A 19,769-nucleotide genomic window follows, 5' to 3' on the forward strand; every position below is an offset into this window, starting at 1 on the left:
AATCAGAATTCACTAGGTCTATTGCATCTATGGTGGAGGTTGAATAGTAACTTTTTTTCAGAGAAAATAGAACATGTAACTGCAAAATACTACCATTTCCGAAGATTAATTTAATTTAAGCAAAACTCTTGCAGATGCTCTAAGGATTTCACTGACTAACAAATATAGGGTCAGTCACCCATGAAGGACATGAAGTTCATTTACTCTGCAGGCAGAGCTGAAATTGTGTTAGTTATCAAATGAACAACTGCAGATCAAATAAAATCACTTACAAATAAATTGGACATGAGCTTATGAAGAAAACGATTTAAGTTGAAGGCAGGTGAAGTAAAAATGTTCTAGCTTCACAGGGTCTTTCCTGTTGTATTTGTTTTGCGTTTTCAGCCAAAAGAATCTTTGAGCTGTGATGGCTGCTTCATGGGGCCTTAATAAACTAGGTGATAAACTTGAGTGAGCAAGATGCAGATAAAGTTGGAATAGCATATCAAAAGGGTGAAACAAGTTGTCCGGTTCCATTGTTGTCCTTCCCTGAAGGGTGACTTTTGGAACCTTACTTTTGATAATTTTAAGATTCTACTAAAACAATCTTTTGGAACCTACTCCTCAAAAATGATTTTAATTTGTATTCTTTTGAAACCTTTATCAACAGCAATGATCAGAGATTCTTAACCAGGGATATAGCAGATCACATCACCAGTCGAAGAGCATTGATTGTGGGAAATTGCAAAGATTAGCAGACCTTTAATGTTTGCCACATGGGGAGGTGAGTTGAATTTATCATATAGATTCCTAACTACAACACACTTTGCAAACAATACACACCTCAAGCTTGGTATAGTTTTTCCAGATGCACCAGACTCTTGAAGATGAAGTTAAAAGTGCCATGGAAACTCTGTACCGACTACAGGGGTAACTTTAAGCCCCTAAGATGCTATGATGGGTGTGTATGGGGTGAGGGTGGGGGGGCAAGAGGCATGGTGGTTTAAACTTCAAAAATGGGAAAACCAATCTCAAATTTTTGGTTTTAACGGAAGTGGGTTGCAAGGCAGGTGACTAACTTGCTTTCTGGAGGCAGGACCCTAATTTTAAATATTTTAAAAAGCTTGCGTACTTTCAATTTTAGCTGTGTTTCAGATTTAATCCCTGTGGGGCAGGTTTTCCAAGCCTCGGAAAACCCAGCAGCTGGAGAGAAGTGAGAACAGCAGGATCCTACAGGTAAATATCTTTGCAGCACTCCTTGTGAGCCAGGAAGACCAGGAGTGCTTCCCCCAGTTGTCAACATTCTTGTGACTGCACCCCCGTGATCACTCCAACTCCCTACCAATCTCATTTATTTCATCGATTTGATCCTTATAAAGCTTTATATGACTAAACAATGTAGAACATATACCAGATTTTACAGTGCATTAACCAAAGCAGGGACAATTAATAAAACAGGGTTACAATGTAATTAATGGGTATAATAAACACTGTATGAGAGGCTTAACATTTCTTTCACAATGAAGCTTGTATTTGATGAGCACTTATGTTGAGCAATAACAGTCTTTAATGGGCACTTTCTTCATTCCCAATTGTATTGCTACATTCCAAATATAGAAGAAAAAAGACATGAATTGAAATAGTACCATGGGATCTTTTACTGAGAGGGTAACCAGTTATGATCCTTCTATTTTGGCTCACAGCAGGTTTGGCAGAAACTAGGAAGCAGAGTTTAGTTTAGAGATACAGCACTGAAACAGGCCCTTCGGCCCACCGAGTCTGTGCCGACCATGAACCACCCATTTGTTCTAATCCTACACTAATCCCATATTCCTACCACATCCTCACCTGTCCCTATATTTCCCTACCACCTACCTATACTAGTGGCAATTTATAATGGCCAATTAACCTATCAACCTGCAAGTCTTTGGCATGTGGGAGGAAACCGGAGCACCCGGAGGAAACCCACGCAGACACAGGGAGAACTTGCAAACTCCACACAGGCAGTACCCAGAATTGAACCTGGGTCGCTGGAGCTGTGAGGCTGCGATGCTAACCACTGCGCCACTGTTGATCAAGACTGATGTGACACAGGGAAAGAAAAGAATGACTACAAAGATTAATAGATATATTAACAATTTACAGAAAACTGTGAGGATATTAACTGATAAGCAGCAACTTTAAGAACATCCAGGTATGAAAGATTAGGACTGGTGTTGATGACAGCAAAGAAGATCTGAAGTGTAATTCCAAAACAAAGCCTATCATACAGCATGGGCTAGGGTAAAGGCTGGCTCGGGCCTGCAAACGAAACCTGACACAGCCAGAGTCCTTCCATTTTTTCCCGCGCCCGACCCGACCATCAGTTAATCCACCTTCTGTTTTTCACTTCTTTGCTGATCTGCACAAACTTAAAATAACTGTAACAAAACCACCTTTCTAGTCCAGAAATGACAAACAGTGCAGCACTTACCTGAGGTTGTGATAGAGCGTGTCCAACCCGGCCCGAGCCGGAATGCTGGACCCTTAAGTGCGACCCGACCTGAACCCGACACGTCATCGGGTCCCGTTGGGTTCGGGTCGGGTAGCCAGCTTTTAGGCTATGGAAGGTCTAGGTGCTGCAAAGATATTTACATGTAGACTCTCTCTTGTACAAATCTTCCCTTGATTTCACCTGTCTAGATCATGGCCTATTCATTCATATGTACAGATTAGCAAGTAAGGAAGAATTCTCTTTGCCACCAATGTGACTTAACCTTCTATGGCCTTGGTTAATTTGAATTCTGTTCAAAGCAGAGTCTGTTGAAGTACAATCCAATTGTGAAATTGATTCACCCATCTGAAATGCTTTGCATGCAGGATAAACACATGACAGCGAAAACATGGTATTGCATCTTACATGATAGCATGTCGATGGATGGAAGGAAGCATTTTTTTTGGACTGGAAATATGCAAGAGGAACAAAAAAAAGTGCAGATCAACAGCATATGAAAATGGACCGGTAACAAACAAAGGTGAAGGACTTTTGCACGAGGCACCTGCTAACAGCAGCAATCAAAGTGCACAACATAGTACCGCATGATTATTTCAACAGATCGGATTGTAACACATATTTAGAAATAGGATTTTCTCACAGTAGCTGGTCGAGTAACCTTAGAAAAAACAAGATTTGAATGACTGTGGTTTGGTCAGGCTTTTCAAGGGTTCAGGATTACTGCATCTCCTGCTCCAACAGTTTAAAGTGGCAGATTTGAAAATGCAAAATAGTCATCTATTTTACTGTTATAAAAGTCATACAACTCATCGGTACTGCAGTCCACACAAGCCTGATTAACATCTTATTTACACACCTTTGAAGAATGCCTGAACAGCCTGGTGTCCTTTTATCTAGAAGAGTGAAGGTGGAGGACTGACCTAATCAAGGTCTTTAGAATTATGAAGGGGTTTGACAGGATAGACGTAACGATGTTTCCACTTGTGGGAGATATCAAAACTAGAGGCCAAAATTTATTTTTTTATTCATTCATGGGATGTAGGCGATGCTGGCCAGGCCAGCATTTATTGCCCATCTCTAATTGCCCTTGAGAAGGTGGCGGTGAGCTGCCTTCTTGAACCACTGCAGTGTATTTGGGGTAGGTATACCCCACAGTGCTGTTAGGAAGGGAGTTCCAGGATTTTGACCCAGCGACAGTGAAGGAACAGCGAGATAGTTCCAAGTCAGGATGGTGTGTGACTTGGAGGGGAACTTGCAGGTGGTGGTGTTCCCATGTATTTGCACTTGTCCTTCTAGTTGGTAGAGGTCGCGGGTTTGGAAGGTGCTGTCTAAGCAGCCTTGGTGCATTGCTGCAGTGCATCTTGTAGATGGTACACACTGCTGCCACTGTGCGTCGGTGGTGCAGAGAGTGAATGTTTGTAGATGGGGTGCCAATCAAGCGGGTTGCTTTGTCCTGGATGGTCGAACTTCCCGAGTGTTGTTGGAGCTGCAACAGGCAAGTGGAGAGTATTCCATCACACTCCTGACTTGTGCCTTGCAGATGGTGGACAGGCTTTGGGGAGTCAGGAGGTGAGTTACTCGCCTCAGGATTCCTCCGACCTGCTCCTGCAGCCACGGTATTTATATGGCTACTCCAGTTCAGTTTCTGGTCAATGGTAGCCCCTAGGATATTGATAGTGGGGGATTCAGCAATGGTAATGCTGTTGAATGTCAAGGGGAGATGGTTAGATTCTCTCTTGTTGGAGATGGTCATTGCCTGGCACTTGTGTGGCGCGAATGTTACTTGCCACTTATCAGCCCAAGCCTGGATATTGTCCAGGTCTTGCTGCATTTCTACACAGACTGCTTCAGTATCTGAGGAGTCACGAATGGTGCTGAACATTGTGCAATCAGCGAACATCCCCACTTCTGACCTTATGATTGAAGGAAGGTCATTGATGAAGCAGCTGAAGATGGTTGGGCCTAGGACACTACCCTGAGGAACTCCTGCAGTGATGTCCTGGAGCTCAGATGATTGACCTCCAACAACCACAACCATCTTCCTTTGTGCTAGGTATAACTCCAGCCAGCGGAGGGTTTTCCCCGATTCCCATTGACCTCAGTTTTGCTAGGGTTCCTTGATGCCATACTCGGTCAAATGCTGCCTTGATGTCAAGGGCAGTCACTCTCACCTCACCTCGGGTTCAGCTCTTTTGTCCATGTTTGAACCGGCTGTCCGAGGTCAGGAGCTGAGTGGCCCTGGTGGAATCCAAACTGAGCGTCACTGAGCAGGCTATTGCTAAGCAAGTGCCGCTTGATGGCACAGTTGATGACACCTTCCATCACTTTACTGATGATTGAGAGTAGGCTGATGGGGCGGTAATTGGCCGGGTTGAACTTGTCCTGTTTTTTGTGTACAGGATATACCTGGGCAATTTTCCACATTGCAGGGTAGATGCCAGTGTTGTAGCTGTACTGGAACAGCTTGGCTAGGGGCGCGGCAAGTTCTGGAGCACAGGTCTTCCATACTATTGCCGGAATATTGTCGGGGCCCATAGCTTTTGCAGGATCCAGTGCCTTCAGTCGTTTCTTGATATCACGCGGAGTGAATCGAATTGGCTGAAGTCTGGCAGCTGTGATGCTGGGGACGTCAGGAGGAGGCAGAGTTGGATCATTAACTCGGCACTTCTGGCTGAAGATCGTTGCAAATGCTTCAGCCTTATCTTTCGCACTGATGTGCTGGACTCCCCCATCATTGAGGATGGGGATGTGTGTGGAACCACCTCCTCCCGTTAGTTGTTTAATTGTCCACCACCATTCATGGCTGGGTGTGGCCGGACTGCAGAGCTTAGATCTGATCCGTTGGTTATGGGATCGCTTAGCTCTGTCTATCGCATGCTGCTTATGCAGTTTGGCATGCATGTAGTCCTGGGTTGTAGCTTCACCAGGTTGACACCTCATTTTGAGGTATGCCTGATGCTGCTCCTGGCATGCCCTCCTGCACTCTTCATTGAACCAGGGTTGGTCTCCTGGCTTGATGGTAATGGTAGAGTGGGGGATATGCCGGGCCATGAGGGCCTCATGGATGCCCAGTTTTGCATTGCTAGATCTGTTCGAAATCTATCCCATTTAGCACGGTGATAGTGCCACACAACACGATGGACAGTATCCTCAATGTGAAGGCGGGACTTCGTCTCCACAAGGACTGTGCGGTAGTCACTCCTACCAATACTGTCATGGACAGAAGCATCTGTGGCAGGCAGATTGGTGAGGACGAGGTCAAATATGTTTTTCCCTCGTGTTGGTTCCCGCACCACCTACCGCAGACCCAGTTTAGCAGCTATGTCCTTTAGGAATTGGCCAGCTCGGTCAGTAGTGGTGCTACCGAGCCACTCTTGGTGATGGACATTGAAGTCTCCCACCCAGAGTACATTTTGTGCCCTTGCCACCCTCAGTGCTTCCTCCAAGTGGTGTTCAACATGGAGGAGTACTGACTCATCAGCTGAGGGAGGGCGGTAGGTGGTAATCAGTAGGAGGTTACCTTGCCCATGTTTGACCTGATGCCATGAGACTTCATGGGGTCTGGAGTCGATGTTGAGGACTCCCAGGGCAACTCCCTCCCTACTATATACCACTGTGCTGCCACCTCTGGTGGGCCTGTCCTGCTGGTGGGACAGAACATACCTGGGGATGGTGATGGCAGTGTCTGGGACATTGTAAGGTATGATTCCGTGAGTATGACTATGTCAGGCTTTTGCTTGACTAGTCTGTGGGACAGCTCTCCCAACTTTGGCACAAGCCCCCAGATGTTAGTAAGGAGGACTTTGCAGGGTCGAAAGGGCTGGGTTTGCCGTTGTCGTTTCCGGTGCCTCGGTTGATGCCGGGTGGTCCGTCTGGTTTCATTCCTTTCTATTGACTTCATAGCGGTTAGGTACAACTGAGTGGCTTGCTAGGCCATTTCAGAGGGCATTTAAGAGTCAACCACATGGCTGTGGGTCTGGAGTCACATGTAGGCCAGACCAGGTAAGGACAGCAGATTTCCTTCCCTAAAGGACATTAGTGAACCAGATGGGTTTTTACAACAATCAACAATGGTTTCATGGCCATCATTAAACTAGCTTTTAATTCCAGATTTATTAATTAAATTCAAATTCCACCTTCAGCTGTGGTGGGATTCGAACCCATGTCCCCAGAGAAATACCCTGGGTCTCTGGGTTACTAGTCCAGTGATAATACCACTACGCCACCGCCTTCCCTTGGAGGAGGACAAGCTGCTTGAAAAAGACGAATAACTCCAATAGGGAATTGAATAGAAATGTCTTCACCCAGAGAGTAATGACAATGTGAAATTTGCTGCGACATGAGTATTGAGGCGAACAGCATAGATGCATTTAAGGGGAAGCTGGGTAAGCACATGACAAAGGTTTGGAAGAATATGCTGAAATGGTTGGGTGAAGAGAGGTGGTAGGAGACTCGTATGGAGCATAAACACTGGCATAGATCAATGGGTCGAATGCCCTGTTTCGGTGCTGTAAATTCTATTTAACATGCAATTAATTCTATGTAATACAAAATGTATGAGCTGTTTTGGGAATGGCTGATCCTCAGAATTCTTAATCTGACAGTCAGTACAGATACATTAAGCTGGTAAATGTATAACAAAATACTTCTCGTTTTTTTTCTAGGTGGGAAGAATCAGTGGGGAAGGGAGGGATTTTACAAACAGTTCAGTTATCAGCGCCCTTGGTAATTGCCTGACATTTTGAAGAGGAGCCTTGGCAATTTTAACTGGCACTCCACCCTGTGGAAATGACAGTGTGACCCAAACTCTCACCACACCCTATTTAAATTGATCCGTAGAGTATCATCAGTCTGTGTGACCAGGCATTTTCACACGTCATGTTTCGAAGTCAAAGAATTCCACATTGTCCTATTTAAGAAGTCTCAAAAGGAACAAATCTGACAGTTATTGCATTTTAAATTAATAGAAAATACTTCAGCAAAATCAAGGTGTGCTGCAAGTGCTGCATTCCCTAAACTCTTGAAACATCTCCACATTTAAATACATACTGATACTTAATTTTCTAAGAATATTAATTTGCAGTAGATTCTAAATCTGTATTTGAATTTTTGCTCTCAACTATAACTATGTAGAAAGACACAAAACAAAGATAAAAAGACACAAGAAAAATATTCTTTGCAACAATGAGACAGCAAGAACTTGAATGAAGCTGATAGAAACTTCTCAACACATTATAATCAGTCCAAGAAAATAAAAACTCTTTCCTCTCCTCTCATTGTTCGTCTCTCACAAGAAGCCTTTTCAAAAATGAAAACAAAAAGTTAAAGATATACTTTCTAGAATGAGACACCTTTATTTTAAAAGAAGGTATATTTTTCTCTCTGCCCCCTGTTCTGAGGTTTTACTGCACCAGCTGCTCCACTCTTTGGCCGTTGATCTTAAACTATTCAGCCATGATCACACTGAATAGCAGGGCAGGCTCGATGGGTTGAAAGACCTACTCCTGCTCCTATGTTCCTAATCCTCGGGAGATGTGCAAGGCTGCAAATGGAACAGGTTGATGACCCCTCAGCTCTTCCTTCCCTCATTGAGGAACTGCCTAACCCCTGCTCATTGCCTTTCCATAACAGTACATTTGAGATCAGGTACTCGAGCATGTGGAAAATCATGAACTAAAACCAATGTTTTACCACTCACTTCCACCACCACGCAAGATAAACGCACTTTTAGTGTGCTACAGTTTGAACTGGGAGCTGCAAAGACAGTTAAAACAAACCAGCACTATTGGGGTCATTTTAACCTAATCTGCTGGATGAAGAAATCCACAGGATTAAGTGGAATACTGGGTTTACATGCTGCCCAATATTGCTCTCCATTGAGAAAAAAAATCAGGCAAGGTGTAAAACCAGTGATGCACCCGCTGCTGCCAGTTTCCCGTTGGATGGGTTAGGTTAAAATTTTCCTCATTATTTTCTAAATAGAAATGACAACCAAACGACATTAAATACTTTCCATCATCCCCTTCACCTTCTGCCACACTCCAAAATCGTGATTCAGACCAACTAGCTGTCCAGCTGAGAATGTATTACACATGTGGTAGGTGGCCTGCAGCATTGGAGTGACAAGGGTGAACATAGGATGAAGAATAGACCATTGAGCCCCTCGAGCCTGTTCAGTCATTCAATGAGATCCTGGCTGATCTGCGACCTACCTCCATATACCCACCTTTATCCCATATCCCTTAATATCCTTGGTTCATAAAAATCTATCAGTATCAGTTTTAAAGTTAACAACTGACCTAGTATCAATTACTGTTTGCAGAAGAGGGTTCCAAACCTCTGCCACACTTTGCTTGAAGACACATTTCCTAATTTCACTCCTGGCTCTAATTTTTGGATTATGCCCCTAGTCCTAGATTTCCCAGCTAGCAGAAATAGTTTCTCCCAATCAATCCTATCTGTTCCCCTTAATATCTTGAACACTTTAATCAAATCACCCCTTAATTTTCTAAATTCCAGGAAATACAACCCTAGTTGGTTTAATCTCTCCTCGTAGTTTAACTCATGGAATCCAGGTATCATGCTGGTAAATCTATGCTGTACTCCCTCCAATGTGCTTTTGAAGTCACAGAATTACAGTGTCTTTCATTACTGAAACAGAGACATAAAATGTATTGTCTACAGTGACGGTACTTCGAAGTGATTCATTGGTTGCAAAGTTTTTTTGAGGCAAACTGAGGACTTGCCAAGGTGCTGTATAATTGCAAGTCTGCATTTGATTCTCAATGTTGGTTATCATTTGAGACCTGCAAATGCCTTTTCTTTTCACCTTAAATGCCATATCATAACCAACGTTTATCTTGTCAAGAGAGTTCATGCAGGATTTAAAAACAAAAACAGGAGCTAATGCCAAATAAAAACAGAAAATACTCATCAGGTCTGGGAGCATCTGTGTAGAGAGAAAAAACAGAGTTAACGTTTCAGGTCTGTGACCTTCCATCAGATCTCAGAGCTAATGCTAGCCCAATTGATACACTCACTGCTGGTGGCAAGACACACCATAGCAAATACAGTTTAGCCTGTTTTTACAAAGAACAATTTTCAGAAAGAAATGTAAGTACAAGGGGGTGCTGTATATAAATAATTGGAATGTGTGAGTTTCTGTGCTTCATTTCCCCACTTCATTTTGTACAGTACTTCCCTCTCAGTTTCTGTCTAATGATATATCTGCTTAAACAGGCAGGTTGTCAGGTGATATTTCTCAATCCAGCTCCTGGTACAATAAAAGCAGCAGGTTTTCTATCTTCTCAGCCTATAGCAATGCTTTCAACTAACATTCAGTATTTTGTTAAACGCAAACTTATATTTGGACCATGGATTAAAAAAATACCATTGACCCTTCAACTTCACAATGCACAAAATTGATCACATAACAGCCTACTACAATTAGCAGTACTTGAAGAAAAACAAAAGAAATAAACACAAACTCTCCACAAAAATAGCAACTGCAATAACTGGAGAAGCATAAGCGTCATGGTTAATGAATTATGACCAAATATGAAGGCAGAACGTTGTTGATCTTCAATCCAGACACCCTGAATAGGGGGCAGGAAGGGGAGAGAAACAAGACACTCCACATAACTTTACAACAGTGCAGTTTTAATCCATCTAACCTCTGATTTACAACAGGAAGGTTAGTGGAAAATTCAAAAGCAGCCAAAGCAGCGAAGAATAATTTTATATAACTGAAACGCCATCATAGTATTGAGGCAAGCTTTTTTTTAAAATTTATGCAAGTAATGCCAATCTAACTAAATCAAGGTAAAATGATTCCACTTTTAGAAAATAAAGGCATGACTTTGTAGTCACATGGAAAAGGACAGTATTTGATTCATCTATTCCCAAAATTATTGGATGGCATTGAGAGAATTCCCCTTTCTTCATAGAATTACAATCATATTTTGCTTATGCAGCTACCTTGAGCAACAACTTCCCATTATGAACAAGAAATTATTTACATAGCATCTAACCACAGAAGAGTCAACTTTAACAAACTGTTCCATTGACAAATTCCTCATCACAAAATGAGATTTTTCCTGCAATTGTCACCGACCACAGAAACCAACGTCGTGTAACCTGATAGACTTCTTATTCAGCATAATGTTTGCCCTCCTGTCAAAATAGTATGGAAGGATTAGTCAATGTTGGAGGTCTGAATGAAGCAGAGGAATAATTTAACGACTGATAGTAATAATGTATAGTTCAAATAGGATTCACAGTGCCCTGCGTTTTGCTGAAATTTACTTTGTCAACAGAATAGTATATTGATGCTTTCAAGTGTAACACCACAAAAAGCAGCACAATGAAAACTATTCCCTATCTCAGGTTCTGAGATTAGCCATATTACCTGAGAAAATTGTAAAGACAAGGACAGGGCTTCGTCCCAGAGGTAGGATTAAAATAAGAAAATCCTGGCCGCAAAATTCGGATGCATAGTGTCTGTATTTTTGGCGCTATGGGTGCCTTTTCACATCCAAAATGGCGCCCCTGCCACATGCGCACACTTCTGGTGAAGGTTGCGCTGGATGCCATTTTAGGTAGGTTGGCAGAGCCGGTGTTAGGAGTGTACAACGGAATTATGCAGAGTAGACAGACTGTGACGTTAGTCAGTGTGTAATGCTGATTTGGCTGTAACAGTGCCATTTTTGACCACAACGCTCCAGCTAATGTCCTCTCTTAACCTTGTACAGCTGAATATGTGTTCAGCAGCACGAAGGACCCCACCCCCACCAGTGTAATTTAAAAGGGATCATCAACTACTTTCAAGTTAGTTGCTGATTGATTTCTACCAGCTGCTGCTGAGTGAGAAGAAGTGTTTGGTGGTTTGTACTGCTATTTAAAGTTGGTGAAGTCTACAGGGAGTGGTGTGGCATATGCTGAAGTCCTTGGTTCTGACTTCAATGGTTCAGCTCAGACGACTCGCTGTAGTTGCATAGGTGCTATAGTTTCTATCCCTCTCAGCCTGCAGCAAGAATGAGCAACGGAAAAAATGTTTTTGTATTCATTCATGGGATGTGGGCATCGCTGGCCAGGCTAGCATTTAATGCCCATCCCTAATTGAGAAGGTCGTGGTGAGCTGCCTTCTTGAGCCACTGCAGTCCATGTGAGGTAGGTACACCCACAGTGCTGTCAGGAAGGGAGTTCCAGGATTTTGACCCAGCGACAGTGAAGGAACGGCGATATAGTTCCAAGTCAGGATGTTGTGTGACTTGGAGGGGAACCTGCAGATGGTGGTGTTCCCACGCATTTGCTGCCCTTGTCCTTCTAGTTGGTAGAGGTCGCAGGTTTGGAAGGTGCTGTCTAAGGAGCCTTGGTGCGTTGCTGCAGTGCATCTTGTAGATGGTACACACTGCTGCCACTGTGCGTCGGTGGTGGAGGGAGTGAATGTTTGTAGATGGGGTGCCAATCAAGCGGGCTGCTTTGTCCTGGATGGTGTCGAACTTCCTGAGTGTTGTTGGAGCTGCACCCATCCAGGCAAGTGCAGAGCATGCCATCACACTCCTGACTTGTGCCTTGTAGATGGTGGACAGGCTTTGGGGAGTCAGGAGGTGAGTTACTCGCCTCAGGATTCCTAGCCTCTGACCTGCTCTTGTAGCCACAGTATTTATATGGCTACTCCAGTTCAGTTTCTGGTCAATGATAGCCCCTAGGATGTTGATAGTGGGGTATTCAGCGATGGTAATGCCATTGAATGTCAAGGGGAGATGGTTAGATTCTCTCTTGTTGGAGATGGTCATTGCCTGGCACTTGTGTGGCGCGAATGTTACTTGTCACTTATCAGCCCAAGCCTGGATATTGTCCAAGTGTTGCTGCATTTCTACATGGACTGCTTCAGTATCTGAGGAGTCACGAATGGTGCAGAACATTGTGCAATCATCAGCGAACATCCCCACTTCTGACCTTATGATTGAAGGAAGATCATTGATGAAGCAGCTGAAGGTGGTTGGGCCCAGGACAGTACCCTGAGGAACTCCTGCAGTGATGTCCTGGAGCTGAGATGATTGACCTCCAACAACCACAACCATCTTCCTTTGCGCTGGGCATGACTCCAGCCAGCGGAGGGTTTTCCCCCTGATTCCCATTGACCTCAGTTTTGCTAGGGTTCCTTGATGCCATACTCGGTCAAATGCTGCCTTGATGTCAAGGGCAGTCACTCTCACCTCACCTCGAGTTCAGCTCTTTTGTCCATGTTTGAACCAAGGCTGTAATGAGGTCAGGAGCCAAGTGCTCCTGGCAGAACCCAAACTGAGCGTCACTGAGCAGGTTATTGCTAAGCAAATGCCGCTTGATGGCACTGTTGATGACACCTTCCATCACTTTACTGATGATTGAGAGTAGGCTGATGGGGCGGTAATTGGCCGGGTTGAACTTGTCCTGCTTTTTGTGTACCTGGACAATTTTCCACATTGCAGGGTGGATGCCAGTGTTGTAGCTGTACTGGAACAGCTTGGCTGGGGGCGCGGCAAGTTCTGGAGCACAGGTCTTCCATACTATTGCCAGAATATTGTCAGGGCCCATAGCTTTTGCAGTATCCAGTGCCTTCAGTCATTTCTTGATATCACGCGAGTGAATGGAATTGGCTGAAGTCTGGCATCTGTGATGCTGGGGACTTCAGGAGGAGGCCGAGATGGATCAACTCGGCACTTCTGGCTGAAGATCGTTGCAAATGCTTCAGCCTTATTTTTTGCACTGATGTGCTGGGCTCCCCCATCATTGAGGATGGGGATATTTGTGGAGCCACCTCCTCCAGTTAGTTGTTTAATTGTCCACCACCATTCACGTCTGTATGTGGCAGGACTGCAGAGCTTAGATCTGTTATGTTGGTTATGGGATCATCTAGCTCTGTCTATCGCATGCTGCTTACGCAGTTTGGCACGTAGATAGTCCTGTGTTGTAGCTTCACCAGGTTGACACCTCATTTTGAGTTATGCCTGGTGCTGCTCCTGGCATGCCCTCCTGCACTCTTCATTGAACCAGGGTCAGTCTCCTGGCTTGATGGTAATGGTAGAGTGGGGGATATGCTGGGCCATGAGGTTACAGATTGTGGTTGAGTACAACTCTGCTGCTGCAGATAGCCCACAGCGCCTCATGGATGCCTAGTTTTGCATTGCTAGATCTGTTCAAAATCTATCCCATTTAGCACAGTTGTAGTGCCACACAACACGAAGGAGTGCATTCTCAATGTGAAGGTGGGACTTCGTCTCCACAAGACTGTGCGGTAGTCACTCCTACCAATACTGTCATGGACAGATGCATCTGCTGCAGGCAGATTGGTGAGGATGAGGTCAACTATGTTTTCCCCTCTTGTTGGTTCCCTCACCACCTGCTGCATACCCAGTCTAGCAGATATGTCCTTTAAGACTCGGCCAGCTCAGTCAGTAGTGGTGCTACCGAGCCACTCTTGATGATGGACATTGAAGTCCCCCACCCAGAATACATTCTGTGCCCTTGCCACCCTCAGTGCTTCCTCCAAGTGCTGTTCAACATGGAGGAGTACTGACTCATCAGCTGAGGGAGGGCGGTAGGTGGTAATCAGCAGGAGGTTTCCTTGTCAGTGTTTGACCTGATGCCATGAGACTTCAGGACTCCCAGGGCAATTCCCTCCCTACAGTATACCACTGTGTCGCCACCTCTGCTGGGTCTGTCCTGCCAGTGGGACAGGACATACCCGGGGATGGTGATGGCAGTGTCTGGGACATTATTTGTCAGGTATGATTCTGTGAGTATGACTATGTCAGGCATGTTGCTTGACTAGTCTGTAGGACAACTCTCCCAACTTTGGCACAAGCCCCCAGATGTTAGTAAGGAGGACTTTGCAGGGCCAACAGGGCTGGGTTTGCCATTGTCGTTTCCGGTGCCTAGGTCGATGCTGGGTGGTCTGTCCGGTTTCCTTCCTTTCTATTGACTTTGTAGCGGTTAGATGCAACTGAGTGGCTTGCAAGGCTATTTCAGAGGGCATGTAAGAGTCAACCACATTGCTGAGTCTGGAGTCACTTGTCGGCCAGACCAGGTAAGGACAGCAGATTTCCTTCCCTCAAGGACATTAGTGATCCAGATGGGTTTTTACAACAATCGACAATGTTTTCATGGCCATCATTAGACTAGCTTTTTAGTTCCAGATTTATTAATTGAATTCAAATTCCACCTTCTGCTGTGGTGGGATTTGAACCCATGTCCCCTGAACAATATCCTGGATCTCTGGGTTACTAGCCCAGTGACAATACTACCACGCCACCGCCGCCCCTTAGAGGAGGACAAGCTGCTTGAAAAAGAGGAAGAGAAGGAAAAGCAAGTGGAAGAGGAGGGAGGAGAAAAATGGCTTTCAGCAGGAGGCCTTACCTATCCATGGTCTTAAGGGAGCAATTCTCTTACCTCAACCTCAGCAAAAAACAATGCATCTCAGATGCCTCTGCTTCATTAATGAGGCGTTCACTGAACTTTGAACTCTAGCCGTGGCTTACCTCATGTTTGATACAGTTCTAGCAGAACCACCCTGTTATATTTAATGCCTTAGCTAATAAAAGTATCTTGCACGCCTTTTTAGCCACCTTATCTACCTGCCCTGCTACCTTCCGGGATCTGTCGGCATGTACTCCAAGATCCCACTGTTCCTCTAAACTTCATTATCCTACCATTTATTATGTGTTCCCTTACCTTGTTTGCCCTCTCCAAATGTATTCTCTCACACTTGTCCAGATTGAATTCCATTTGACACTTGTCTGCCCACCAGAACAATCCATAGATATCTTTGTGCAGTTTACAGCTTTCTTCCCCTCTATCAACGACACGGCCAATTTTCGTATTATCTGCAAAGTTCTTAATTGTGCCCCTCGAAGTTGAAATCACTAAAATATACCACAAAAAGCAAGGGACTTTGCACTAAGCCATGCGGAACCCCAGTGGAAACAGCCTTCCAGTCACAAAAACACGCGTTTACCATTTCCTTTTGCTTCCTGCAAATGGATTCATAATAATAAAAGCAAAATACTGCAGATGCTGGAAATCTGAAATAAAAACAGGGGAAGTGCTGGAAATACTCAGCAGGTCTGGCAGCATCTGTGGAGAGAGAAGCAGAGTTAATGTTTCAGCTCTGTGACCTGTCATCAGAACTAGAAAAGGTTAGAAATGTAATAGGTTTTAAGACAGTAATGTGATGGTGGGGGGGGGGGGGGAAAGAGAACAAAAGGGAAGATGTGCGATAGGACAGAAGATGGGATAGATTAATTGACAAGGTGGTCATGGAGCAAAGGCAAAGAGAGTGCGCTAATGGTGTGGTGAAAGACAGAATAACGAACAGCCCTAGCCAAAAGCACAAACATGAAAAATCCAGTGGGCAGGCACATGGTAAAAAAAATGATGAAACAAAATAAAAGAAAATAAAAATAAGAAGGGGCCAGTCATGCTGTGAAATGATTGAACTCAATGTTCAGTCTGGAAGGCTGTCGAGTGCCTAATGGGAAAAAGAGGTGCTGTTCCTTGAGCTTGCGTTGATGTTCAGTGGAACACTGCAGCAGGCCCAGGACAGACACATGGGCATGAGAGCAGGGCGGTGTGTTGAAATGGCAAGCAACCAAAAGCTCCAGGTCACGTTTTCCGACTGAGCGGAGGTGTTCCGCAAAGTGGTCACCCGATCTGTGTTTGGTCTCCCCAATGTCGAGGAGACTGCATTGTGAGCAGCGAATACAGTACATTAAATTGAAAGAAGTACAAGTAAATCGCTGCTTCACCTGGAAGGAGCGTTTGGGGCCTTGGATGGTGAGGAGAGAAGAGGTAAAAGGGCAGGTATTACACCTCCTGCAATTGGGTGGGACGGGGACGAGGTGTCGGGGGTAATGGAGAAGTGGACCAGGGTGTTGTGGAGGGAACGATCCCTTCGGAATGCTAAGAGGGGAAGGGAAGGGAAGATGGCATTTGGTGGTGACATCACGCTGGAGGTGGCAGAAATGGCAGAGGATGATCCTTTGGACATGGAGGCTGGTGGGGTAGAAAGTGAGGACAAGGGGAACCCTGTCGTGTTTCTGGGAGGGAAGGGAAGAGGTGAGGGTAGAAGTGCGGGAAATGGTTCAGACATGGTTGAAGGCCCTGTCAACCACAGTTGGGGGGGGGGAATCCTTGGTTTAGGATAAAGGAAGACATATCGGAAGCACTGCTGCGGAAGGTTGCATCATCAAAACAGATGCGTCAGAGATGGAGAGACTGGGAGAATGGAATGGAGTCCTTACAGGAAGCAGGGGGTGAGGAAGTGTATTCGAGGTAGCTGTGGGAGTTGGTGGGCTTATAATGAATATGAGTGGACAGTCTATTCCCAGAGATAGGGGCAAAGAAGTCGAGGAGGGGATGTGTCGGAGATAGACCATGTAAAAGTGAGAGAAGGGTGGAAATTGGAAGCAAAGTTGATAAAATTTTCCAGTTTAGGGCAAAAGCAGGAAACGGCATCGATACAGTCATCAAAAGAGTTGGGGGAGGGGGCCTGAGTAGGACTGGAACAAGGAAGGTTTGACATATCCCACAAAAAGACAGGCATAACTAGGACCCATGCAGGTACCCATAGCAACACCTTTTACTCGAAGGAAGTGAATGGAATTGAGGGAGAAGTTGTTCAATGTGAGAACAAGTTCAGCCAGGCGGAGGAGGGTGGTGGTGGATGCGGATTGGTTTTGGATTCAACTTGCCACTTGTCCTTGGATGCTATGGGCTCTTACTTTTCTGACCTGTCTACCACACGGGACCTGATAAAAATCTTGCTAAAAATCCATTTAAGTTTTCTGCATCAGAAGCATCGGGCTCTGGTTAATGCCCACTAACGTTTTCGAGCTGCAATGAATTTTTCTCCCACTGTTTCTTCTGCCCCACTTGCAGAAGTTGACTATGAAAGGTTGAGGCCTGGAAGCAGATTGCCTCATTGGAAGTGTAGCGCTTGCTAACCTAAATGGTGATAACAGGAGACAACATCAAACCTAACATTTAAAAAAAATGCCAGAATAACAGAACTGATTTCTAATTGCACAAAACAACCAATCAAAACTATATTTAAAACAAAGAGACAACGTTTTTTTGGTCAGTCAGATGTCTAATGTGTGCAGAACCCATCTACATATTTCAGAGTCTTCAAACCAAGCTACCTTGAAATGTAGAATTTCTATTTTCCTGGGTACACTCTCTCCCAATAGAGAGATACCCCCTAACCCTACTGCCAAGTCCAGAGAGCTAAGATGTAGGTTGATAGAAGCCAAGGCTTAATAACCCCCTGCTAAATTCACAGAGTCTACTGGCCCAGAGTAGTGGTAGGCTTCTTACTTCTAACCAGCTGAGGTCCAGCCCAGATGTTATGGCATTGGCTTACTTGATCATTTGAAGCTGATTAGGATGAACCTCCACTCCCAGTGACAGGTGTGTAGTTCTAGGTTCTATTTCAAAATTAGATTGACTGATCAATTATCAACTATTGCACAACAAACCTGCCTGTCCTAGGCAGCAAATCTGCAAGCCTACCACAGAAAGTTGATCTGGTTCTGAAATTCCATTGCCAAATGACTCATCATGGTGATATCCCTTGTACCACCCACCCAAAAGGAGGATAATCATTGGTTGGTTCTCAGACAATTGGCAAGTATGGGTTTGAGCCTTCACTAGTTAGTGAGTAGGTTAAAAAAGACTTGCATTTATATAGTGCCTTTGACAACCTTGGGATGTCCCAAAGTACTTTACAACCAATTAAGTACTTTTTGAAGTGTCGTCATTGTTGCAACATTGGTACTAAGAGGTCTTCACAAACAGCATAGTGAGAAACCTCAAATCACTGTTAAATGCAGGATGCATTGATGGTATCTTTCTGACTTCAGTACAGATGTGCGCCTGTCACGACCCGGTGAGAAAGGTGTCTGGGGGTCCCTCTCAGCCTTCACCTGGTCTTAGTGTAACAGGGTTTAATTTCAAACACACCGTGTTTTTAGCTCCCTCTTGGTGAATCCTTGTTCACTACTTTCCAATTATAAGGCAAAGAAACCAGCGCAAACAGGTTTTCTTAGGTTTAAAGAAGAAAAGTTGAAATTTATTAAACTTAAACTCTAAATTTGGTTAAAGCCTAGGGATACACGATGCTCCCACGCTAGCATGCATACGCAACATACACACATGCAAATAGAGACAAAAAAAAGAAAAATAAATTGGAAAGGTTTGAGGCAATATCTGAAGAGCTTGTATTAGAGTTCTTTAGTCCTTGATTGTAGATAGATCTTGCTTTTCGTTGGGGCCCAGTGTTCTTCTTAAAACCTTGTTTGCTGTAGGAGACTTTTCTCTCTTGGGGTTCATGTGTCTTCAGTGAATTCAGAGGCTTGTAAGAAAGAGATGGGAGCAGGCAGACAGGAGAGGCTGTGACGAGCCAGCCAGGAGAGATCTTCTCAGTCCAGGAGCATTCTGCTCAAACTGTTTGCACAAATTCAAAAAAACCCAGGTTGCCTAGCAGGTTAGTCATGTGACTGGCTGGTTTGACCATGTCAGTTTGTGTATTAGGCCATCTTAGCAGTCAACCTGAAATGCAAGCTCCCCCACCTTCAACGTCTGGTGATCAAAAGTCCATTGTGGGTTTAATGTGTCAGGGAATGGCTGCTTTGTCCTTCCAAACACTGTCTGTTAATATGCAAATGTATTTTACACCCACGGCTGATCTGTTTAACAAGTCCGTTCTTCACTCCAGTAATAGTTTAAAATCAATGCCCATGATAAAATTAATGTGCCTCATTCTTTGCAGGTGGCGCCCTAGCATGACAGCGTCATTGTCACATCTATTTGGAATGCTACCAGTTGAAAGTACAGAGCTTTAGCAGTAGCTGCTTGCCTTTGTGCAACCTAATCATGGAAAGCACTGAAGCTTGGATAAAGTAGTACACGGCCCTTTTCCCAGCCTGAAGGTAACGCCATTCAGCAACTACCACCTCAAGTTAGTGTTTCCTCTTCAGCCTGATAATGTACATCTGTCTTCAACATGGTGGAAGGACCTTCGCAGGCAGGCAGTGTGCAAAGGTACATCAGTGTGGATATGGTGAGACTAGACAAGTTAACACTTCAAATGTAGACCCAATGTGATTGTTTTTGAGTTAATTAAACCCCCAGTTGATACATGCATGCATTTTTGCTTTAAATTTACTAGAGTAAACATTGTCTGGATAAGTTTAACCCAATCCCAGCTGCTACTTAAGCAGTGCACGTGCACAAAGTGTAACCACGGTCTTTGTAT

The 19,769-nt window shown here is 44.5% G+C and overlaps 1 protein-coding gene and 1 long non-coding RNA gene across 2 annotated transcripts in view; one reads left to right on the forward strand and one right to left on the reverse strand.

Moving 5' to 3' along the window:
* Positions 1–19,769, reverse strand: part of cfdp1 (craniofacial development protein 1) — a 270,776-nt gene that overhangs the window by 72,064 nt on the left and 178,943 nt on the right. The window lies entirely within an intron of this gene.
* LOC137379206 (uncharacterized) lies at positions 664–19,605 on the forward strand. The gene is made up of 3 exons (XR_010976760.1): positions 664–763; positions 2,839–2,993; positions 19,284–19,605. It is a non-coding gene; the product is annotated as an uncharacterized lncRNA (long non-coding RNA).

This window comes from Heterodontus francisci, chromosome 17 (genome assembly GCF_036365525.1).
Source record: "Heterodontus francisci isolate sHetFra1 chromosome 17, sHetFra1.hap1, whole genome shotgun sequence".
NCBI lineage: Eukaryota > Metazoa > Chordata > Chondrichthyes > Heterodontiformes > Heterodontidae > Heterodontus > Heterodontus francisci.